The sequence below is a fragment of the Piliocolobus tephrosceles genome, chromosome 3 (genome assembly GCF_002776525.5).
Source record: "Piliocolobus tephrosceles isolate RC106 chromosome 3, ASM277652v3, whole genome shotgun sequence".
Taxonomy (NCBI): Eukaryota; Metazoa; Chordata; class Mammalia; order Primates; family Cercopithecidae; genus Piliocolobus; species Piliocolobus tephrosceles.
Window position 1 is genome coordinate 30,505,986 of NC_045436.1, and position 26,804 is coordinate 30,532,789.

The following is a 26,804-nucleotide window of genomic DNA, read 5'->3' on the forward strand; positions in this document are numbered from 1 at the left end:
GGGCATGGTGGCATACACCTCCCAGCTACTTGGGAGGCTGAGGCATGAGAATAGCTTGAACCCGGGAGGCAGAGTTTGTAGTGGGCCAAGACCATGCCAATGCACTCCAGCCTGGGTGACACAGCGAGATGAAAGGATGGAAGGACAGACGGACGGAAGGAAGGAGATAAGAAACAGAAGTTCACAGAGCTTAAGTGGCTCGTCTAAAACCCTCAGTAACAGGCTCCAAAATCTATGTTTATGAACTATAAGCATATCACGCAATCATACCATCTAGACTGTAACACTAATTAATATAGAAATACTGGTAATATTCTACAATTACTAAAACTTGAGTTCTCGGTCTCCTGTTTTCCCGAACCTAGTGGGACTGGTGCTATGGAAGCAGCAATCCCTGGAGAGGGAGGCAGCTGCTGGTACTATCAGAAGATGGTTTCTATAACCAATTAGACAACACCTTTGATGAGCTCCAAAGAGACTGCACTTAGTTATCCCAGCTGAAGAAATGCTCAATGGGGTATGGAGTTTGGGAAATGAGTGTTTAAAATCAAAGAAAAAAGATTCCTATGGGATCCATGGAGGATTCTAAGCTGCCTTATTTGTGAAAAAAAAGGTTGGGTTTGGGAAGGAGGCCTTACACAGAATTAAAAACATTAATCCATAATTAATTTTTAACTCTTCAAAAGTTATAAAGTTATCTTACACCTAAATGCAAATGAACTTAGATCTACATACAGTAGCATGGCTGAGACTGCCTAGCTATTCACCAGTGCCCTCTTGCTGGGTACATCGCTAGATTACATTTCCCAGCCTCCCTTCCGGTTACATAAGTGCCAATGTAAATGAGTTCAAACCACTAGAGTATGAACAATTAGAAGTGATTATGCTACTTCTATATCTTACTCATAACAATCTTCCACATGAGACTCTCCATGATCTTACTCTTTCCATTAAAGAAAGTCTCCATTGGAAGAAAACGCAAGCTTTGCATTGAAGGTTAAAGACAACTGAGCCAAAAAATGGAGAGGGCCTGCACCCCTGAACTACTATCTAGAAGGAATTTGTCTAGATCAAGAACAACATCAGATTTATGAAAAAGAGACTTTAAAACAAATCTATTGTGTTTTAACCATTATATTTTGTTTTGTTTGGTACAATAGCTAGTATCACCCTAAACAAATACTAGGATCATTTTTGTGACCTATGACTGAAAAATCTTCCACAGTGAAATTCTAAATTCCTTATGAAGATGTAGGCAGGACTCTGATAACATGTGACTTATTTCATGGGATTGTGTGCAGTTTGGATAAAATAAACATGACAGTTCATTTACTTTTCAATTAACTAGTCAAACAACATTTATTGAAAACCAGTAGGCCAGACACTATGCCGAGTTTGCTAAATATAGCAACAAGTAAAATAAAGCCCATGCTGTCATGCATCTTACAACTAGTGGGTGGGGACAAATAATTAAATAACAAACAAGAAACTGTCAAGTTCTGATAAGTACTGCATCCAGCAAAGATGAAAAGAAACCGATGTGATAAACGGTAACTAGATAGCAAGGGATGACGTAAGATGTGATATTAAGACGAGAAAATTGTTTTCTTTTTTTAATGCTCTCATTTATTTCCCAAAGGAATAATTTTAATTATATCATCTTCATGAAATATACAGACATGCAGACAAAGTATATAAGTATACAAACTTTGTATATAACATTTTCATATATTAATATATAATACATTGCTAAGTATACTTCATATTTGTCTTTGCGTAAAGTTGAGATAAAGCTAGCATATCACTAAGTCAAAGGAATATAATCATTAAATATATTATGAAAAATTCTTGTGCTGTTTATGCAACTTAAGAACAAAATCAACAAAATATTAGATTATCTTATGAACCAAAGACAGTAATGAAATATATGGAGTTGTTCAGTGCCCTCTAATTTGGAGAGCACTAATATCTACCCAAATTTCAATACACAAATATTCTATGATGAAACTATAAGGCTTCCAAAAAACTACTTGTTTTTAAAAGTGCTGCTTCATAGGTTACATGAAAAATTAGGTCTAGAAGCCATCTACTTGATTGTTTGATTTAGATGACTCATAAAATTTACTGAATAGGCTGACCACTTGAGAATAAATACTTCTCTTGAAATTTGTGCTGTAGTTTTTCAAAAAAATGGAAGTAAACTTGATTTCATTAGGAAGAAGAGTGGATGTACTCAAAACTCTGATTCCATAGACTTTATATCCTAGCATTTCTGTGTCTGCGTTGGGGAGTGGGTAGGAAATTGGGGGAAGGCCATCAAAAAAATAAGAACATCACATAGCAGTGATTAGAAAATTAATTAAGTAGGATCCAGGATATAGGGGGTGAAAGGTCTCCCTGTTCAGGTAACATCTGAGTACAAGATATGAATGGAATGAAAGCCTGACCCCTGCAGAAGCACATGTGAGTAGGAGGCATTTCAGGAACAAGGACACTAAGATCAAAAGCCCAAGGCAGGGGTGGCGTTAGCATGTTTTAGGAATAGCTAGGTCAGTACAAGCTCTGACAAGGAGAGGGACTGGGGCAGAGAGACATTCAAGGGTGAAATTATGTGGGGAGCTATGGTAAAGAGTTTGGATTTTACCCTGAATGAGGTGGGAAGCCACTGAAGGGTTTTGGAAGCTCACAATGTATGAGTCAATAATTCAACACATTTTAAATATCAGCAACGGTGGTAATGTTGCACAAAAGATTTTCCTCATTTTAATGTGAACCAATTCTACACACATACACAAAATAAAGACTATGGAAGGGCATAAAGAAAATGTCAACAATAGCTTTAATTGCATAGTAGGATTATAGACAATTAAAATTTGTTTCTGCTTATGTACATTTTCTAAAGTTTTAAATATAAATATGAATTACTTTTGAGATAAGAAAAAGAAAACATTGGCCAGGCGCGGTGGCTCAAGCCTGTAATCCCAGCACTTTGGGAGGCTGAGACGGGCAAATCACGAGGTCAGAAGATGGAGACCACCCTGGTTAACACGGTGAAACCCCGTCTCTACTAAAAAATACAAAAAACTAGCCGGGCGAGGTGGCGGGCACCTGTAGTCCCAGCTACTCGGGAGGCTGAGGCAGGAGAATGGCGTAAACCCGGGAGGCGGAGATTGCAGTGAGCTGAGATCCGGCCACTGCACTCCAGCCTGGGCGACAGAGCGAGACATGGTCTCAAAAAAGAAAAAGAAAAAGAAAACATTTACAGTAATTCCACATAACTTTAACAGAAAAAGATATTCATTACAACTTATATCAAGAGGACATCAAAAAACTGCAGTAAAGCTTGTCTTGATATATAAACAATGGATAGTGACTCAAAACTGTGAAGTTCCATCTATTCTAAGTTATCATTTATGGATACACTGGTTATATAACTTTATGAACTGAAAAACTCTATGTACTGTGTGGCTTCTCAAATAGTGCCTAAAGTATAGTAAGTAAATTTAATAAGCAAATCAGGCATTGTGGCTCATGCCTGTAATCCCAGCACTTTGGGAGGCTGAGGCGGGAGGACAGCTTGAGTCCAGGGGTTTCAGACCAGCCTGGGCAACATGGCAAAACCCTGTCTCTACAAGAAATACAAAAATTAGTCGGGTGTAATGACACACGTCTGCAGTCCCAGCTACTAAGGAGGCTGAGGTGGGAGGATCGCTTGAGCCTAGGAAGTTGAGTGAACTGTGACTGCACCACAGCACTCAAGCCCTGGATGGCAGAGTGAGACTTTGTCTCAAAAAATAATAAAAATAATTAATAATCTCCACCCATTCCTCATACACACAGATGTATATATTCACACACACACAGGAAACTACCTTGATTTTAGATGACAACTCAGATCCTACCTCTAAAAATTCGCTTCTAGATTTCATGCAACCACCACCACAGGTGCTAACAAAAACACTAGGTATTCACATTATGTGTCTACTGTATCAATTTTTCCTTTTTAAAGATATCCACATTAGGATTTATTTCCAAGGACTTCAATGATAAGACATTTAATTTCACATTTATTTTCAAAGGCTTGATGTGTCAATCCTGGTATGCCAGGTAATCTCACTGCTTTGGCTGTCGGGAGGGCACTATACAAGAACTGACTGAACATTTGTGGTGCATTACTCACTGCCTAGGGCCAGCAGGAATATATACTCATAAACTGCAAGAAGTCTAACAGATTTTTCTCTTTTCCTTCATCTTTTCTTTTTTTTTTGTAAACCTTAGACACATGCCATTAAATGAATAGTCTGAATGACTATGACATCGTCAGGCACACATTACCTCATAAAGAGATCCCCTCACTTCTGCCAATGCTCCAGCATTTTTATGACTTTCTCAGTCACCTGCCATGACTGATTTACGTCACCAATTGAGTAACTCTCTTAGAAAGTACATTCTTCCCAAATTAATACAAACTTTTAATATTCTATTGCTGTATTAAGTTTTGTTTCCTTTCCTCAACTTCAACTACTTTCTCTAAATTTCTCTGTTAAGTGTGTATGTGTATGCATATTGATGTATCATCCTAGGTTGAAATCAGGGAAACAGAGTAGCATTCATTAAAATCCACTTAGAGAAGCTGATGACTGGTTAAATATAATCTGTGGTGTCAGTGCACATGCATGCACATACACAAAAGCATGAATACTCTGAAAATGTCTTTAGATGCAAACAGTATAACTTCCATAACCTTGAAGTTACATAGCCTCAATTCACCTTAGGAAAACCCAGAACTTACAAAATTAACCAAGCTCCCACTATGTGTGACAGCACTCTGAGAGGGGATTTACAAACACGAACCCACTTCACTGTGGTGCTACCGTACTACCACTGTCCCATCTTGCTTCTTGTAACCCTCTTCTTCATGTTGCAGCCAGAAGTAAACTTTTAAAACACGACAGGAAAATACACACCTGATCCTGTCACTCTCCTGCCTAAAATGTTTTAGTGGCTTCTCTTTCCCTTTGGAAAAAGTTATATTCCTAACCACTGTACCCTACTGTCTTCTTTTGATCTTCTCACACTTACTTCTCTTCCCCTCAGTCTCTGTACTAAATATATAAATCTATTTCTGGTCATTTTAAATACAGAGAGATACTCTGTATCTCCTCCTGGGTCTTCACTGTTCCCTCTTCCGGGAAGAACACTCTCACCCCTGGCCTGGCTAATTCTCTGAACCCTCCTCCTGAAGTTAGAAATTCTTGTGAGATGTTCCTGTGATACCCAGGATGCTGCCTGTCACAGAACTTAAATCACTTTACAGTAGCTGCCGATTTAATAATTCAATGCCCTCTCTAGGTGTATCTGTCTTTTTCATCACTCCTAGCTTCTCACATAGTGCCTAAGGTATAGTAAGTATTTAACAAGCAAATCATTGAACTGTTAACTCCAGCTTAAAGTAGAAGATATTGAGGCTGAGAGAAATTGAACAGGGACGGTCTGATCCCAATGTTCTTTTCCTTACCAGCTCTATAGTCAACCCCTTCCATCAGCAATTATAGGCAAGATCACCAGAATAAAACTAAAACACAATGACCAGCAACTGTAGTTATGCAATACATTTAGTTTAGCTTTCCTGGAAGCCAGCACCAAAAAAATTAAGGACAAAACTTCTGAACTCAACAAATTTTTAACTTCCTATCATAGATCTCAACAAGAAGCCTGCCAGAGGAAGAGTATATAAACTCGCTCAGAACAATAAGATTCATTCATCTACTTAATTATCCAACAAGTATTTACTGACATCCTGTAACAAGCCAGTCACTGTTACAGGAACTAGTGATTTGGCAATGACTAGGATTAGCAAAATCCCTACTCCCTGGAATTTACGCTCTTAAATCAGAGCGGAAGGGTTTGAGGGGGGAAGGGGAAAGGAGGAATATGTAACAATAAAAAAATTTTAAAAAGATTTCAGCTATCAGTAAGTACTGTACAGACAATACCAAAAGAAGAGCATGTAATAGATGGTGATGGCTGGGAATGGAGAGTCTACTATTTAAGACTGGGTGATCTGAGAAGGCTGCTCTGAGAAAATAATATCTGAAATGAGAGATGAATAAATACAAAGGATCCAGCCAAAGATGTGGAAGGAAAGCTTTACAGATGGCAGGAGTATCTAGGGTAAAGACCTTCAGGTGAGATAAACCTAGGAACGGTCGAGAACCAATTTCAAGGTGACTGGAATAAAGAGTGAGAATGCTGAGGGAGAAAACATGCACCCAGAATCTGACGGTTCTGAGAAGAGTTCATGCACTGGAAGGTAAGGAGTGAGAAAGGCTGAGTGGTACAAATAGGGTCAGGGCAGTAGGGACCAAGCCTACCAAAAAGTAGGCTCTCTAAGTGCAATGAGAAGTCACTGGGTTTTTTTAAACAGGAAGTTAACAAGACCCAGTTATGTTTTATAAGATAATTCTGGCACGGGGTGGGGAAAATGGGTTGTAAGGGATTAGAATGGAAGTAGGAAGACAAGTTAGAATGGAGTAAGGTATACCATCTGGACAACAAATTGAAAAATGGCCTTTCAAAACCTAACCTGAAAGTACTTTAGAGGAGCCTCTATATTCAGCTATTCAACTTTTTAAAAAAGTAAAAATTTGATATGCTTGAAGCACCATAAAAGTGATTAGGTATATCTCACAAATTGCTACAATACTTTAGTACTGGCTTCCTACAAATTCTGTGGGTGGATAACCAAATTTCCAAGGTCAGATTTTGAAAATTCTCAAGTTACTGTAGCGGTAACTTATGAAATATGGATACTTACTTTGACTAAGTACTTAACATCACCAGGAATTAGCATCAGGAGGTCAAAGATTATGATATGAAATTATACAGCAAATACATGGCTAGTTCCAAGATGACTGTGTAACTCAAGAAAATAATTTTAATTCTTAGTAGTTCGGTTTACTCACAAGTGTGGAACAGACATAACAAGGTCTGTACTGCCTACCTAACAAGATAGTTGTGAGAACAAATGGAACAGATGTGAAAGAATTCTGGTAATACAAAGCATTATGCAAATACAAGTTTTTGTATAAAGCACAATGATAGACCTGGAAGAGCCTAAGGATTCATTTAGTATAATCTTCTCATTTCACAGCTGTAGGAACTGCTATCAAGAGAGGTGAATTAGCTATGCCACTGCTAAAAGCAGAATTTAGATTTTGCTTTTATATCATAGAAAAATATTAATTTAAATAGTTTCCAAATTTTCTACAATGTAAACTGTATCATTAATTTTAAAGACAAGTATTCCACAAACCCCCATAAATCCTAAGAGGGAAAAGTAACTTGGAATTCTTTATTAACAATTTATTATGCATGTAAACAAAAATTTACATATTTTTACTTCAATTCCATGATATACATACATTAAATATGATTGTTCTTAGAGAACCATGTACTTTCATAATGCTTTATAGTCAAGTCCTATCACTTAAGGAAACATCCAAGTAGCTTTACTTGGTTTTTGGCACTGAATTATACCGAAGGCCTTCAAAGTTTGATCTTCAAAATAATCCATATTAATATTCTTCCTAAATAGAATGTCAGTATTTCTAAAATTCTGTATCATCTAAAATTCCTAAGAAGCTTATATCAAAATTTTTTTGCTGCTTAAATAAGTTATTTCCATATTTTATTAAAATGTTCAATGTTAAAGAATCACATGACATAACAATAGTGATAGTTAACAGTGTTAATCCTAACTTATCATTAAGATTGCTAATGTGGATATTCAGTGATTCATGTTTACTAGCTACTTACTGCCTCCAGTCTTTATACCCAAATTCAATTTTATCTAAGTTTAATCTACTCACAAGAGAAAAAAAAATCCTCCCAAGATGAAACAATTATCTACTAATTCTAAGCTTACTAACATGTTGCCTATACCTATGTTTTTGTACTTATTAATTTTCCTCTTACAGATTCCATAATTATTTATCAAATGGTTTTTTTATGTTAAACACATCTCAGACATTACAGACAATGATGAACTGAACAGATGAGGTACATACTTTCATGAAGCTTGCATTCCAGTGGGGAAAGACATAATAATCAAGCAGTAATAACATGAACAACAACAACAACAAAAAACCCAAAATATAATAATCAATGCTTGGCAGAGAATTAGAATAATATGGTGTAACAGAAATGCCCGAGGGGCTACTTTGAACTGGCCTGCCAGGAAAACCTCCTATAGCTGAGATCTGAGAGTCATGGATCCAGCCAGGTAAGCATCACAGATAAAATTCTGGGCAAAAGAAAACACGGAGCCTGAAAAGGCTCCATGGCTTGGTCTGTTAAATGTACAAAGGGAGGATCAAGGCAACGGAAGCAAGAGTGGGTAAGATGGAGAAAAGTCCAATGAGAGGAAAGAAGAACAAGTGGGGCTAGTTCATGTATCGTTCTCCAGGGAGTGCAGATTCTACTTCAAGTGCAATAGAAAGCTACTGAGGAGTTTTAAAAGCACAGAAATGATATTGTTTGATTTATATTTTATAAATCTGATTTATATTTTATAAATGTGAAGAACAGCATGCACAGAAGAAGGGCAGATGAGAAATAAAGGAAACACTAGGAATAGTACAAGTACTATTAGGTATTTGGAACAGTACAACACCAGGAACCGTGTAAGTGAGACGATGGTAGCTTGGACCAGGGTGGTAATAATGGAGATGGAGGGAAGAACGTCAATTCATGGTGAGGCAGGTAGAAGAAATAAGACTTGCTGAAGGATACAGAGGTTTGAGCAACCTGAGGAACCGAAGATAGGTTTGGGGTTTCAATACGTGCATAGATGGCAACCTCAATGATTTGAGATGAGGAAAACTAGGGACCCTAATAGTTTGTTGACTGCATGGTTGGTTTGCATGGTTGGTTGGTTTGGGTTAATATTTGGTGGTGGTGGTGGCGGCTGGGGGGAACAGTTAAGAGTTGTATTTTAGCTATGTCAAATCTGTGACAACATCCACACTAAAATATCCAGTGGGCAAATAAATAGACTCTTAATTTTTAAAATTATAATCAACCAATTGATGTTTCGTTTTGGGGGCAAAACTTTGTAAAACTTCACCTGCTTATTGAGTGCTGCAAGTTAACGCATACAAGTACAATGATGATCAAGATGACAATGATGATGAGGGAGGGAATACTTTGATCCATACTGTGGTGAGACAGTGATTCTTGAAATCCATAAACAGATGGGGTAACCAGATAACAGGCCTCAAGGTTTCTCTTCCTTTTGAGGTAAGCCCTACTTAAAGTAGTTCATACATGAAGCCCCCTACAGGAAAGTAAAATAGGAATTCATTTATATTTTAAAGTTTGCTTAAACGTCTACACTTTTGCTTATAAAATCTTAAGGAACTTGAGAAACACCTAGTGCTTCTTCCAAACACAGAAACCTAATAAAAGTTCAAGTGAAATATGAACTTGGCTAGATACTTGCCATTTGAATTAATGTAGCTTTGTAAATAAATTCTGTTCTTTAATGATTTCAATTTTATCAACAGGATTAGCAAACCTCCTGAGAGAGAATCCTCCCTTTAGACTGTAATTCACAGAACTCAGATTAAAATCAATAAAAAAATAGTAACCAAGACATCAATAACAAAACACACCAAATAAATCAGACAGGAACTTTGATATTTTTTATATGTCCTCTTCACTTGAAGGCCAGCATTTGACATCTGTGATTCTCTGGTGCTTATAAACTAGATAGCTTCATGTAAACTAGATATATACATACCTTCATATATGACTACATAGGGCTTATTCGAATGTATTCTACCAACTATGGAAAACTGGAACATAAAAAAAGAAAAGTAATAGAGGTAGAAAAAATCTCCTGTCAACACAAGAAGAGTATGTTTCTTTTCTTTTCTTTTTTTGAGACAGGGTCTCCCTCTGTCACCCAGAACAGAATGCAGTGGTATGAACATGGCCCACTGCAGTCTCAACCTCCTGGGCTCAAGCGATCCTCCTACTTCAGTCTCTCAAGTACCTGGAACCACAGGCATGCTCCAGCACCCCCGGCTAATTTTTCACTTTTTTTTGTAGAGACAAAGTCTCCCTATGTTGCTCAGGCTGGTCTCCAACTCTTGGGTTCAAGTCATCCTCCCACTTTGGTCTCCCAAAGTGTTGGGATTACAGGCATGAGCCACTGCATCCAGCCAGAAGAGTAAGTTAAGGAAAGACATCTTTAAACAATTTTCAAGAATTTTATATATTTCATATACTCCAGTTAATGATGGTTCAAATCTATGAGATATTTTGAAGTGAACTGAACCAAAAATGAAGATTTATCACCTTAATTCAGGAAAAAAGGGATAAAGTGTCTATTGCAATGAAATCCAGGAGTCAGGCACTGCATATCCCCCACCAGGGCACTGTTTCATTTACAATTCGTGTGTGTGTGTGTGTGTGTGTGTGTATGTGTGTGTGTGTGTGTGTCTCCATGGGGGTGGGAGGTAGGCATTAACTACATTCTTAGTATTTCCAACCTGACTGCTCCATGATCCCTTAGGAAAAATTCGTAAGGTGCTCAATTTCACAATTCCTGACGGATTGCTTGGAGTTATGTATACAAGAAAAGGCTTATATAATCTTCTCCCTCCAAATCAATGCTGAGGCAAGAAAATACTTGGCTTACACGAGAGTAGGGCTGATAGAGTTAGTACATTACTGTGTTACTACGTTAGGCAAAGGTAGGTGCTTTTCTCCGTTGATTTGGGGAAAACTCTAAAAAAACAACTGTTATTCTGGTGGGATGTGATGGGAAGTTAAGAGGAGCCAATGAAGGCAGATTTCAGAGCTTGTATGTTTCAATAAAGAAACTTCAGCCTGACATTGGTCATTTTTCTTAAATTAAAATACAATTTCACTGTGAAACAGCCTAAAATTAAAAGTTACATTTAGCATATAAGAATTTCAGTGCTAACACCTCTTTTGGCACAGATTCTCAGTTTCCACTGCATGCAAATTTGGGGAGGGGGGTGGAGAATGAACTCATGGCTTAAGAATCTGGCAACTGCTTGAATTTCACTGTAAAGACACATCATTAAGAAGCTAGGAATCTGACTCACTTAATATCAGGCTTCAGCTAAATACTTAAATGGTTACATAACGCCACTAATTTTTAAGAACAAGAAAGGATTTTTTTTTTATATATATGTCATGGCTTTAGGATTTCCTCTGTTTTTTCATGCTATAAAAATGTCTTGTTTGATCCTTCGATATATAAAAAAACTTATTTGCTTTCTTCTTGAAGAATAAAAGATCTCCACATCTTCATACAGATGCCCATTATTAACCTGACACTCTAAGATGTGTCTTTCTTTGGCATTAGATAATTCATTTCTCTCTGACAATGATTCATGTTTACAATATAAGATAAAATATGAGAAATTCCATTGTAATAATTAAAATATCTCTAAAATTCCAGTGAATTCACACATTATCAAATAACTAAACCGAAAACCAAAAACCATGCTTTAAACCCTGGATGCTTCACACCATGCAGATGACACATCGGAACCAATAACAAAAGTTTTCACTCAAGCTTTGACATTTCGACATGTAGTAGATATAACTTAAACATTTTGGAAAAGAAATAAAGAATATACTGGAAAATTATTTTTTAAAAATCTTTTAAACTTCTCTATGAATAGTTTCTCAACTTAGCTGTAGTAAAATTAGAAAAAAAAATTCTATGTTTATCATTAATCAAAGATACTAAGTATATCATTAACCAAAAGTATTATCTCTTTTGAGATAAGTGTCACAAACAACTAACATGAATTTGCTTAAGCCTTAAGAGTTTCTTTTCCCAGTATTTCGAAAGGGGTAAGGAGAATCAGATAAAAGAAGATATTATAACTTCCTATAAACACTGTATTTAGAGCAATAAGAAAGCAAATAACAATGTTCCTCTTACATACTCAGCATTAAATTATCTTTCACAAAGCAAAAGGCATTTTTTTTAAACCGATAAAGCAGTATGTGCAGTTATAAGAAGTATAGAACTCCCACATCCTGGCCTTTACATTCTTCTTCTTAAAAGAACGCAGCATTTATGAGCCCATAATGACTATTTTAAATCCCTGAATCACATTGCAACAGAAAAACACTGTAGAGCATAATGTATAATGGCATATTTATATACAGCTCCAAATCCCATGCTTCTATAATCTATATTAAGTTGTGAGCAAATAAAGACATTTCTACCTTGATCATTTCGTAAGCAAAGGTTAACCAGAAAGGCAAGCCTTAGGAAGAAATAGAATACATACCATGATGTAGTCTCTTTCGTTAGAAAAGGCAAGAAAAACAGATTTAAATTAAGACTTGGTGTATAAAAGCCGAAAGCATAGAATTTGTATCCACATAATGAACTGATGTCTCCTCTAAAGACGTCAGATTGCTGTTCAGCTAAACTATCTAAAAATACCTCCTTGCAAACACACACACGAAATGACTACAAAGACAGGTCTTACTAAGCAGCTCGACTTGCACAAAATCACTTAATAAGCGGGAAAAAATTGAAGTACTTAGGGAAAAAATAATAGAAATTTTTCATATCAATTATGGTCTTTTATGAGCTATTTTGCAAACCAGTACCAATGTGGAAAGAGTAGTTAATAAAGGATCTTAAAGCAAATCATAATTAATCTAAGATGTCCAACAGAAAATCATGTTCTACGAAGTTAAAATCAAATAAGTAAGTCTCTGAATCACCATCAACATTCTATTTAAAAATCAAGAAAAGGAAAACATCCTAGCTGAAAAAGCAGGAGTCGAATTCATGGATGCCACCGTGTGTCAGGCCATGTGCCAGATATGTAATTCCTGCAAAACCTATGAAGTATGCATCATTAACAGCACTTGACAGATCAGGAAAAATGGTTCTGAATATTGAAGCAATCTGCCTACTGTCACACAGCTACAGAGAAGAGTTGGGTTCCAACCCACATAGGAATGACTCTAGAGCATTACAATCTAACAACAATAACTGGCATTCACATAAGCTTTACAGTGTGCAAAAAGATTCGGATGACATGAACTCTAGTTTTCTCATTTAAACGTCAAGTTTTCATCTAAAGAACGAGAAGCAGAATCCCATTTTGCTCCTAATATTGTTAGATGACTAAAGAAAATCACACACACAGAGTACTTAGTAAAATAATTGTAATTATTACTGTAACTATTAATAATTCTTTTTTTTTTTTGAGACGGAGTCTCGCTCTGTCGCCCAGACTGGAGTGCAGTGGCCAGATCTCAGCTCACTGCAACCTCTGCCTCCCGGGTTCAGGCCATTCTTCTGCCTTCCGAGTAGCTGGGACTACAGGCGCCCGCCACCGCGCCCGGCTAGTTTTTTGTAATTTTTAGTAGAGATGGGGTTTCACCGTGTTAGCCAGGATGGTCTTGATCTCCTGACCTCGTGAAACAAAGTTTCACTCTTCTTGCCCAGGCTAGAGTGCAATGGCCCGATCTCAGCTCATTGCAACCTCCACCTCCTGGGTGCAAGCGATTCTCCCACCCCAAGCTCCCGAGTAGCAGGGGTTACAGGTGCACACCACCATGCCCAGCTAATTTTTAATATTTTAAGTAGAGAAGGGGTTTCACCATGTTGGCCAGGCTGGCCTTGAACTCCTGGATCTTCAGGTGATCCACCCGCCTCAGCCTCCCAAAAGTGCTGGGACTACAAGCGTGAGCCACCATGCCCAGCCAATAATTTTCAAAACAATATTGTGAGGTAGACCAGTATTACAATCATGATCTCCATTTTGAAGGGAGAAATCAGTAACTTTAAGAAGTTAAATGACAGCCAGGTGTGGTGGCTCAAGCCTGTAATCCCAGCATTTTGGGAGGCCAAGGCGGGCAGATCATGAGGTCAAAAGATCAAGACCATCCTGGCCGACATGGTGAAACTCTGTCTCTAGAAAAATACAAAAATTAGCTGCGCGTGGTGGTGCATGCCTGTAGGCCCAGCTACTCAGGAGGCTGAGGAAGGAGAATCGCTTGAACCCAGGAGCAGAGGTAGAGGTTGCGGTGAGCCAAGATGGCGCCATTGTACTCTAGCCTGGAGACAGAGGGAGACTCCATCTCAAAAAAAAGAAGAAGAAGAAGAAGTTAAATTACTTGCCTAAGCATTGTGCAGCTAGCTAACATCAGAACAAGAACTCAAATCAAGGTCTCTGGTAAATAAAGTACTTTATTGTTTTACTACACAAAAAAACCTAATTGGAATAGTTCCTTCATATTGCTGTGTAGAGGTCCACAGCTGAAAAAATGAAGATTTTGTTTTAAATATGCTTACTAAAATGCTTGAAGATAATATGCAATGAGTACCATTAATAAGTTTTGCTACACTATGTATGACGTTTCAATATAGATCCAGTTTGTTCTCAGGCTCAGGGTTAACAATTCAAAGTCACTCATTAACTTCATTATAAACAAACTGACGACAATATCTTTTTCCATAGCAGCTCTGGATGACACTTTAAGGAGGGAACAATACAGAGAAAGGAGTAATATATATACACGTGGCTAATAAAGCCAGCACATGACATGAACTCCTTCAAGGATGTGCTCTTGTCCTACCTACTCTAACGCCACAGCCATCATCATCAGACATACATTCTTTTCAGAGAGTAGGGACTGAATATAGTGTCATTAGCAGTGCTAAGAAAGAAGAATCCATCATCAGTGGATTTCAGGGCACTCTGTTGTGGCCAGGTGAAAATATATCTTAATACAGTTTTCTAAAAGGTCTAATTATATTTCACAGTCAAAACTGTAATAAAGATAAAGCTAATTATTATTTATTTATATGTATTTTAAATGGCTAAGCCTATGTTGCTAAGTCAGTCTGGCTGAGAAAACTCAGCCGGCTATATACTAAAATTAGCTCCCTATAGATTACTTATCTAACTAGAAACAAATTAAGACAGCAATTATATCACCCAAATAGTAAGTCAAAGCAGGATTATTTTCTAAATCCAAGTCTAAAAAAGGGTAACATGAAAGACTTCTGGCAAATCATATGGATGGGAAATTTCAGATAAGCATGGTGACCTGCTCCTAAAAGGTTAAATTAACAAGAGAAAATGTGCATATAGGCCAGGTGCAGTGGCTCACACCTGTAATCCCAGCACTTTGGGAGGCCAAGGCGGGCAGATCACTTGAGCTCAGGAGTTAAGAGAGCAGCCTGGCCAACACAATGAAACCCTGTCTCTAACAAAAATTCCACAAAAATTAGCTGGGTGTGGGTGTGGTGACACGCACCTGTAATCCCAGCTACTCGGGGGGCTGAGGTGGAAGAATCACAGGAACCCAGGAGCGGAGGTTGCAGTGAGCTGAGATCACACCACTGCACTCCAGCCTGTCTAGCCTGGCTGACAGAATAAGACCCTGTCTTTAAAAAAAAAAAAAAAGAGTAGTTCTTCAAAACAAAATTGTATTCTTGCAATTCTGGCTAAGACTGAGGAACAATAAAATACTCTGCTTTTATTTCTATCAGGATCAAGGTAAAGTTACTCTACATTTTATGTCAGGGATGGTAGCAGTTATGACACAGCACTTAATGAAATCCCTTTGAAATCTATTTGAAAGAAAATCACCTCTAAATGTTGAAGGAGGAATAAACTGTTCGCGGACTTTCTGATTAGAATTATAAAACACAGGACACACTGAAAACAAAAGGAACTGTCCATCCTTTAACCTATGTACAAAGGACAGGTATTTCATGTAGCTTCCCCAAATAGACCTGTGTGTGCACATGCATCTGCACGTACAAGAAAATTCTGCCAATGGCTCCACCAGGCATTAGCCTGTGACTTCGAGAAAGTTACTTTAACTCTATGTCCTGATTTCTTTAGTATGTGGAAGCAGCACTCTTACATTATTGTGAGGATTCAATGAGATAATAAATGAAGAGTTTCGAACACTGCCTAGAACAAAGGGAGCCTTCCATTTTAACTAATGATATCATTACTGTTGCTTTTTCACTCTAATAACAAGCTAGTAAAAAGAAGGTTGCTGATGATATGGAACGGTAGGGGATGGAAAAGGCAAACCAACTTAAGGACAGTCACCTAAAGGAAAGGGACACATCAAGTGTACTTGTAAAAGACAAGTGTACTGTCTCTGCCTCACATGTGTAACAGGTTTAATTTTCCTTACCTCCTGGATAGTGTGGATAAAATCTTCCTACAAAAATATAAGACTTGTATTTATTTATGGGTTGTGTATTATTCTAAGCACTTTATAGGTTTTACCTCATTTAATTTTCACACAATCATATTACCTCCATTTTACAAATGAAGATTACATGTTAAAGGGCCATAGAGCCAGGGTCATACAGCGAATGAGTGGTGAAGCCAGATTATAAATCCAAGTTACTGATTCTAGAGTTTTCTGACCACAATGCTACAGCTCTTACTAATCCCTTCTCTTAACATAACTTTGTTCACAAAGGTCACAACTGGCCAGATTACTGTTTTCGTAATCACATGTGCAAACTATTTCCTAACGTGGGCTATTTTTATAGATGGGTTACTAGCAGCAGTTTCACTTCTAAGTCAGACTCCCTGCTTCCATCCACTGCTAAATTTCGAGAGCTCCTGTGGAACCCTGAGTAGTTATTTCAATATATTTAAGTACTCAGATTCTTTAGGAGTAGGAATGATAACATTATATAAATTACAAGAGTAGAGTATTTAAACCAAAGTGGGAGCAGGTCATCTTCAATCCCATTCTATCCTGGATTTTTTCAAACCCTGTGTTCCAGGACTTCCAGATGACTCTGATGCGCAGCTCAAATTTTCCAAAACTCCATCTGCCTGAAATGCCTTTATTCACCATGTTCATACGCATTCACCTGGTGGGCCCCAGCTACCCCCTGCACACTCCTCAGTCAGCCCCCATACATAACAGTGGGTACACATGTCAGCAGATCCCTCATCTCCTACTATCATTCTGTGAGCAACTCTAAGATAGGGGACATCTTATTCACAATCAAATAACCAAGACACGTGAATGGTGACACTGAATTTTCCTTAACAAGTGAATCTGCTGTAAGGAACCTGGGAAGGTTAACAGCATATCCAGCTCGACTATCTGCACATTACTATTAATGTAATATACAGACGTTATTATTGAATATATTAAACATAAACATTAAATATGTTAATGGCTAATACCACATTTCATGGATTCTAAAAGTTTATTTCATTTCAACATCTTTGAAATTAAGATCCAATTAATAATCAATGAAAAGAAAGTACTGGGTCATTTAAAGTAAGGTGAGTCAAGCAGTGACATTTTCATTGAAACACATATACAGTCAAATTTTAAAGGAAAATAACATCAAGGAATTCTTGATCCTTTCATCTGCTGACACCATAAAGTTAGCAGTGAGTAGACTGTGCCCAGATCAACAGAGATAGCTTGATTCCACTAGTCACCCTAAAAGACCATACTCATGAACATTAACATCACATTGGTACCCTGGCCACACCAAACAATTTCATTTCACTATATTCAATGGCTAATGGTTTTCTAATTATTATACGTATCCACAGATGAGACCAAAATTCCTTGAGTTGGCATTCAACGGCTTCTGTAAACTGACCCCTCACATCAACCCAGCTTTCCTCCAACTGCCGTAGCATCTCAGCCAAGTTGATCCACTCACTGCTCCTTGATGGCACATGAACCTTTCTGATTCAAGGTTTTAGCTTGTTCCTTCTACTTTGCAAACGTTCTTCCCATTTCCTTTTTTCTTCCCATCTTGCTTACGTCCTACCCTTTACTGGTAAAATTTGAGTCTTATTTGCTTCTTTGGGGACAACTCAATTACCGGTGACAGTCTTGCCTGTGCATTCCTATGTATTTTTTGTCCGTTCACCCAGTATTTAAATATGTTACTCCAACTAGATGGAAAATTTTCAAACCACAGTTTCTAATCTTTTACAGAACTCTGAAGAAAACCCACAAGAAAACATTCAGAATGTTGTTTCCTTATTAATACTCTCTTCTCACAAAGCAAATAAGCATAACATACAATTTCAAAACAAAATGGAACTGCTCAGATGACAAAAGAACAACAGTAATGTAAATGTTTTGTAATTTTTTTCTCTCCGTTAATGGTTCATTTTCTGCAGAGTGCTTCTGCACTAGACAGTGGCTGTTCTTATATAAAAAATGTACTTATTTTAACCTATATGTTTTTAATATCAATATAGATTTACTTCTTTTCTAATATCTAGCAAGTACTCAAAATGTTAATTTTTAACGTTTTATTTAGCTGACACTGAAGACATTTTCATTAAGAACTAAAATCTGTATTTTCCTCTTCTTTTGAAAGACAGTCCCTGACTAGTCTTGCTCTAAGAAACAGCTAAGACATTTAAAGTTATCCCTATTTCTTTTTCTAGAAAAAAAAAAAGAATTTCGTAATATCACTACTAATGAATTTTTGTGAGGTTGTTCAACAGACATGCTTTAATTCTTATTTATATCAGGTTGTTAATTATTTTCAGAGGGGAAATAGGGATAATGAAGGGTAAAGAAATCTGGGAATATGCCCAACTAAAATGAACACATTAAAAGATTTTAGTGATAAAAGGCTCACTATATACAGTGCAAAGGGAGAAGAAATGTCACCTGTGTTTATACTTTCTTTAGCTGCTATTTCAAATTTTATTTGTTATAACAAACACACAGACCAAGCTGCTGCCTAAATAACTGTAACAAATAAAAACAATCTGTGAAAATTAGTTTAGCTATTCAAAGTATACCTTCTTCTATATAAAATTGTTTTAAGTTATTTTTACATTTAGGTAAATGTTATCCCTAAAATACTATGATTTTGACATTTGACTATTTCAACAAATGATACTCATTTCAACAGGAAATAGGTAGTCCTATGCATCCATATCTTTAAGTTGCCATTTAAAATGAACAAAAGTATACCTTCAAGAAAACAAGTAAGTGTAAAATCAATTAGTCATAAAGAAAAAGCTAATTTCATCCTTCACATTCTTAGTCACTAGAAACCTGGGACATAAATTTACTCATCGCTCATTTTTGCTGAACTTCCCGCAACCCCCACCAACCCAGCCACTATAGGCCCAGTGACTACAGAATCATTCTAAACCTTTACTGACAAGAAACTCAAGGCAATCTCCTTTTTCACTACTATTAAAGATACTATAATACGAAGTACCTAAGGTTTCAGTATTAAAATTACTGTAGTACCTTTAGTAGTCCTTCTCAGTTCCATAGTACCCATAAAAATTATATGGCAGAATTCTCCCATTTAAATCCAAATATTTCTTAGTTACTGAGAAAAATAAACAAGAGTGCTCCCACTTAATAAAAATACTTCAGAATGCAAAAGTGGGTTACCCATTTTTTTCCCTTAAGAGAGGGAATGAAAAAATTACAACTCTTCACTTTTTCACATTTCATGTTTTATTGTCTTCATCATGAAAAGTATGATGTTCTTTTTTGCCACTTTTAGTAAATTTTTGCCCACTGAAAATACCCTATAATAAGATGACTCCATTGTAATCTGTATTTTCAACTCTATTATAGAAGGGTAAGAAAATAAAACATCTATGACAAGAGATAGAACATATATTCTCAAAATTCAATTTTTACTAATAAAGTAAGCAAATCTTAATTCTAGTTTTTTTTCTACACACCAAAATTAAAAATGAGAGTATGGATTAATTATATTTACACATACACACACTTACATATGAAATAAGTACACGTATATAGATATATCAATAAAGGGGAAAGGAGGGTATGTTTCATTTAATAATCAAACTAAGTCAATATTGCAAACCAGTAATGTATTTCTCTAGTGTTCATTAAAGAAGAATATAACTTTGATAATTGTAAAGAAAGTTTTCAGGCTGTCACTTTATTAATAAACGTAAGGCTAGCCGGGCGCGGTGGCTCAAGCCTGTAATCCCAGCACTTTGGGAGGCCGAGACGGGTGGATCACGAGGTCAGCAGATCGAGACCATCCTGGTTAACACGGTGAAACCCCGTTTCTACTAAAAAATACAAAAAACTAGCCGGGTGAGGTGGCGGGCACCTGTAGTCCCAGCTACTCGGGAGGCTGAGGCAGGAGAATGGCATAAACCCGGGAGGCGGAGCTTGCAGTGAGCTGAGATCCGGCCACTGCACTCCAGCCTGGGCGACAGAGCGAGACTCCGTCTCAAAAAAAATAAAATAAAATAAAATAAATAAATAAATAAACGTAAGGCTAACTCATGCCTAAGATGTCTCTGAAAACAGCCTTCATGATGAATATCCAGTGTAAGTTGTAAAAGAGAATTTGGTCTACTGATGTGGAATGAAGAGATCTGAAGCATATGGGGCATATTTATATAGTGACTTCAGAGTACAAAAGAAACATAGATAGTGGATGATTGATATGATGTATCATAGACTGCAATTATAGTAAGATTCTTACATATCATACACACACACACAAGCGAAAGAGAGAGAAAAACACAACAAAACTACATACAAGGCCTATGTTAGAGGTTCAATTAAGAAGAATAAATGGCAGAGGGTGACAAGTGATTAATTCTTTATGGCATGGGTGTTTCTGTACCAACAGGAAACACAGTGAGTGGCAGGGACCATTAGTGAGCTTAAGAGAACTTCTTGTGTGATGCAATGTGTTGCATTTTTAAAGTGTGCTCTGTTATATCATGTCTTTAAAGTAGCTTTAAGGTAGCAAATTTATATCTACATTCCCTAATATATCTTTTCTATTAGTTTCTTAATCTATGCTCCAAAAACCAGACACTATTCCATGTAGCCCATTCTGTGTAATACCTAAGACAATACTAATAGCATTGGCATCTTAATACTATATGGAAATAATCACAAGCATGTGTCATGTCTATAAAGGCCACTTCTTAAGGATGAAGAAAAAGTAGGCAGAGAGAACAAAGATCTCAGAACAAGGATATTAATAGAGACCTTAAGAACACATTTACAAACTTTCATTTAAACTACAAACACACTTATACACATATACGTGTATATTTTTATACATGCTCACATGGTTGTATCTGTATGTAGCTATACTTAGACACTCATTTTATTTTTAAAATATTTTTCAAAAAAGCTTATAAGCAAACCATATTTGAATAAAATATATAATGATAAAAGTTATTTGATCTAAATTGAAAAGGCTTTCAAAAGTTTATAAAGAGCACTACAGACATGACAGTAATAAGTTAATTTTTTTTAAATGAGGGATATAAAGTAAGCATTAAAAAGTACTTCATTAAGGATTGAAAGTAACTGTAAAATAATTTTATCTTTATTGTTAAACAAAAGAAAATGAAGAAAACTTAAGCATTCATCTGGAGGAATTCTTAATAGATTACCTGAATAAATTAGGAGTTTGGTCAAACCTCTGGAGGCAGATTAAAGAAATGTCAGGGCTGGGTGCAGTGGCTCAGCCTGTAATCCAGCACTTTGGGAGGCCAAGGCAGGCACATCACCTGAGGTCAGGAGTTCAAGACCAGCCTGGCCAACATGGCGAAACCCCGCCTCTACTAAAAATACAAAAATTAGCTGGGCATGGTGGCGGGCGCCTGTAATCCCAGCTACTTGGGAGGCTGAGGGGGAGGACTGCTTGAACCCGGGAGACGGAGGTAGCAGTGAGCCAAGACTGCGCCACTGCACTTCAGCCCAGGTGACAGAGCGAGACTCCATCTCAAAAAATGAAGAGAAGAGAAGAGAAGAGAAGAGAAGAGAAGAGAAGAGAAGAGAAGAGAAGGAAGAGAAGAGAAGAGAAGGGAAGAGAAGAGAAGGGAAGAGAAGAGAAATGTCAGGTTATGTTTAAGGAATACTTATACCTATGAGACCAAACTTACAGAGCGTTTACTTTGGTGCATTTTATATAATATTTAAAATGAGAAAGAAAGAAAGAAACTGATAACTGATCTTACTAGGGTTAAATGGTTAAAGGAGAATAACTGAATTCCTAACGATACATTTTGAGCATTTGCTGTTTCTTAAGTTCATTATTCTTTTTCACAAACCTAAATTGATTTTATTTTCAGATAGATTTTTTAATGGATTATTACTAAAAATATTTAAAAGCAAAGATATGAAGTATACTTATTTTGACTAAAAGCAGAGATCTTACTTTAATATGTCCTCTGTGACATAACTGGATACACAGTGATACAACTGGAAAAAGCACTGTCTTACCCATATAAGCAGAGCATGCAATGTCTTGGCAAGTTTCTAAATACATTTCTTCACTTCTAATGGGGGTAAAAAGATCTATTATTTGTTGCCAGGGTTTCTTGGCCCAAATCCAAGGCAAGACGACCTTGTCCTTGAATAAAACAACAGGATATGCTTCCTCTCAATCCCCTCTCTGCTAGCAAGCACAGTAGAAAATCATGCCAAGAGATAAGTTTATTTCATCTCAGGAAATATATCTGTTATAATAGACAAAATAAAGATCAGATAATGAAGAGGTGGAGTCTCACCCAGAAGAGGTGTACCTTAGCCTCTATAATTAGTCCTGGTGCTTTTTTCCTACATTGCTAAGGAAAATCCATCAATCAAAATATACTAAAGAGACATTCTACCCAATGTTTACAGACAAGGTCAAACTGTCATGGTAATATAACTCATTTTTTGTTAATTGAGTTCTCTTAAATCTGTTCCAGTTGAAAGACAGGAAGGAGAGGTGAAGGAAGTGGTTACACTCCTTTGCTGCATCTTCAAAATAGTCATTAATTTATCTGGTATTCTAACATCCTCCACTCCATCACCTATACTGACCTACTTCTCTCTAACACAAAACTCCAACAGTGATGATTTCATTGTTTTTCCTCAGAACCCTCATATTCTTCTACATCTTCCTACCTTGGGCCCTCACATGTTAGTCTTCCAGCCTAAAAAATCCTTCTCTATACTGTACCCTTAACAGCTGATAAACAGTTTTAAATTCCAGCCATACCCTTTGAACACATGGAATTCATTCCAGATGTAATCTGTTATCTAACTGTAAAGACTGAACAAATTTATAAGCATCAATTAGAAGAACTAATAAAATTAAGCACTGCATATTAAGAGATCCTGATTCATTATTATAGAGATAAATACGAAGCGATAAGGACCAAGTCAAAGTCAAGCCATGAGCACAGCAAGCTGAGAAATGAGAAAAAAAATGAACCTGGAGTGTTTCTCATCAGGCCAGCTTGTCCTAAAATAAAAGAGCACAATCTTATACGTTTATAAGGGAACAAATGTAGATTATAGAGGGTCTTGAGGGTCTTAAGTAACCAATAGGAATTTAGAAAATATGGTTAAGTTATATCCTTCTTGGTTAAGGCGCTTCTGAATGATGAAAATGATACTTATGGCTACAGTTGAGTCATGGGTGGTATGGACTTGAGGGAGGTGATCATGAATTGAAGTCAGGCTCCACCGTATGCAGGGTTCACTGGGGCAGAAACAGGCGAGACACAATGGCAAGGTTCAGGACTTCTGGTAGAACACAAGTGGCCATGGTCAGGCACTCAGAGGTTACAAAGGGAATAGGCAGAGGAAATTGAGACATTGAGCGTATTTTTAAAGAGTTAAGCAGCAAAAAGGAAATGTACACGGTAGGGCCAAACACAGAAAAGCAGAAGGAAGAAAGGAACTGGGCTAAATGGCAACTATTCCTGACCATCTCAACTCAAGTCTCAACATGATTTCAAAATGGATAGATGTACGATTGACTCAGCCAAGCAATGAAAGTTTTGTAAAATGATTTTGATCATGATATTCTTTCTGCTTGGAATGTCACATATGCCAGGAAAAAGACAGCTGCAGGAAAAAAAGCACTTTTTCAAGTTGTGTATTCCACTTGTTAATACTAGCTCTCATAATTATGCAGTCTACACACCAGAAGTAGACTAAATTTGGTCACACAGAGGTAAGTAGTGTAAGTCTGTGGTTAAGGCAATGGCTATAAAATCAGACAAACCTGGGTACCAATGATGGCTCCAACACTTACTAGTAATATGCCCCTGAAAAAACTCTTTTTAATCTCAGTTTTCTCATATGTAAAAAGGTAATACTGTTTCTTAAGAACTGAGATAATATGTAATATAGTGTCTGCTATGCAGTACATTACTCTATAAATTACAGCTACTGCAATTTATTCCCATATTTAAGTAGGGCACTTTCTTATGTGTACTACCATTTTTATTATTATTTAATCATGACTCGGGCTGTGATTTAAGTATAGTACACTATATAAATCAATTTCTACAAAAATGTAAAATTTAAAAACATGTTATCAGTTTGATAGCATCAAATTATTTTAAAACTTTTTTTTAATTTACAAAGTTTCAAATCCATCCTATATTGTGGAATTTTCAAAGGCATCTGAGCTGGACAAAATGGGGAAGAGAAGAGCTCCACTTTAAAAGACAAAACAGTTGGTAAATTGCGTAAAGATACTTTTAATGCTAACATTTTCCCCAACTTAATGAGCCTATAAAACTTTTCTTCATCTACCATCTATTAACAGTCTATCCAACTAATGGTCCACAGTAGTCTTTAGAAAAATGCAGTCTCACAATACAGTTCTGAAATGTTAGAAATCTCCTCTTATTTTAAAAAGAAATCACAAGATTTTTACATTTTTATATTCACAAAATCATGAGATTCCTCTGAAGACTAACTGAAAAGCACCACATGACTATAAAAATACAGTCCAGTGCTGGGTGCATTTCTGGTGACATGTGGGTATTCATCTTAGTATTATCAATCAGCCACATAAAATGGAATTGGGGGGAGGTGTGATAAAATATGTAAAATTTACTAGTTAAAAAGGTTGAGACTTTATTCATCCAAAAATTTAAAGAGAAATTCAATGGTACTTATCATACGTCTATTATGTGCCAGCAACTACGGTATGCATCGAATGAGAGACAACAAATAAAGAATAAAAGCCCATGAGATCTGAAAGGTTCTGATAAAGTAGAACAACTGAGCTTACTACTTGTGCCTCGTCATAGCTAAAAGATGCCTCCACCCCAAATTTAATGGTTTTTGTTTTCTAGTACTGCACTACCTGCTGCAGTCAAAGAAGCAAAGCCATTTAAAAGTCCACAAACTTTTTGAAGAAGCAAAAACAGAAGTACTTATGAATTTAATAAATTCTATTCATTTGAAATTAGCTCTGACACCATAAAACCTCAGAGGATGAAAAAGGGGCCATCTCACTCATTTTTGCCCAACAACTACATTGAGTCATTTATTGAGAGCCTGAGTAATTATTTTCTTATTCAACTCCTCACACACAATTAAAATTTTAAAGGTCTGATTATTACATAGCAGCTCAATAGAACCAAAGGACTAGTCAACCATGATACAGCAAGATCTTGATATCCTAAGCTGCATGTGACATCTTGAGATGGCAAATTCTAGTATTTTAAGTTCTAACCAAAGTATCATGGGCAATACCACTCACATATTTTCTATAAATTGCTTGATCCAAAGTTATTTTATCGCTAGTGTTACTTTAGTCTAATATCTCTCTAAATTGTAGCAAAATATAGGCACTTGTCAGGAAACAAACAGGTTTACAGAATAAGATCAGGGACTGTAGTAGTTCAGGCACTACTAGGTAGTATCTGTCCCAACTGGCCTTTTCATGAATGTAGTAATATGTTTTCCCCCTCCTGGCAGTAAATGGTTTTAACAATTTTCTTTTCTTTTTTTAAATAGAGATGGATTTCACTATACTGCCCACAGTAGTCTCAAACTTCTGGCCTCAAGCAATCCTCCCACCTCTGCCTCTCAAAGTGCTCGGATTATAGGTGTGAGCCACCACGCCCAGCCAACAATTTTCTTTGTTCATTAAATTTATATTATTATTCATTTAAATACCCACACACACAAACACACACACACACACACTTTAAGAAAAGACATATGAAACAGTTAAGTAAAAAGCCTGGGGTTTAACTTTTGTTTCTAAGGTTCCTGAAGTATAGCTTAACTAACACTCTTACTTTTACCTGGAAAATCATGACTACAGAAGAGTTTAATTTCAAAGGCCCCGTTAAGAAAATCAAACTACAATGGAACTTCTCTACAACACCCTTTCCTACTAGTGAAATTAAGTTTAGGGCTGGTCTTTTTCTGGACCTGATCCAAAGAGAGTTAATTAGTGAAGTACCACGAGGACCTCATGGTAAGGGGTTGGGCTCTCGGCGTAACGTCATAATATGCTTCCAACACAGCCTCTGCCTTAAGCGCAGCTTGCATGGCTCATTCCTGAGGTGAGACAGTGTGCAAAGAATCACTTCATCTAAGAACATCTCTTGGATTTAGTTGGTAATTTTGTTCATAATGATGCACAAAACCAAATTATACTCATGAACCTAAGCATCTAAATATTCTACATTCATGGCCTCCTATCTATAAACTTACAAAGCCTCAGCGACTTATTTCCACTTTTGAAGTTTACCATCTTATCTTCTTTAGAATACATGAAAGACAATTCCTACACTTTAACAACCTGCTAGATGCTAGGATGTAGAAGAAGGCATTTCAAAAATACTTAGACTACTATACAAGCTGCCTAAATTCATGCATTTTCATTTTGAGGATTGAATATATTTATGTATGTATCAATCAGGTGAATTTGTGTGATGCCAGAAAACTCCCAATATGGTGATATAAAAGTAGCA

The 26,804-nt window shown here is 36.7% G+C and overlaps 1 protein-coding gene across 9 annotated transcripts in view; it reads right to left on the reverse strand.

Moving 5' to 3' along the window:
• Positions 1-26,804, reverse strand: part of RAPGEF2 (Rap guanine nucleotide exchange factor 2) — a 262,493-nt gene that overhangs the window by 65,091 nt on the left and 170,598 nt on the right. The window lies entirely within an intron of this gene.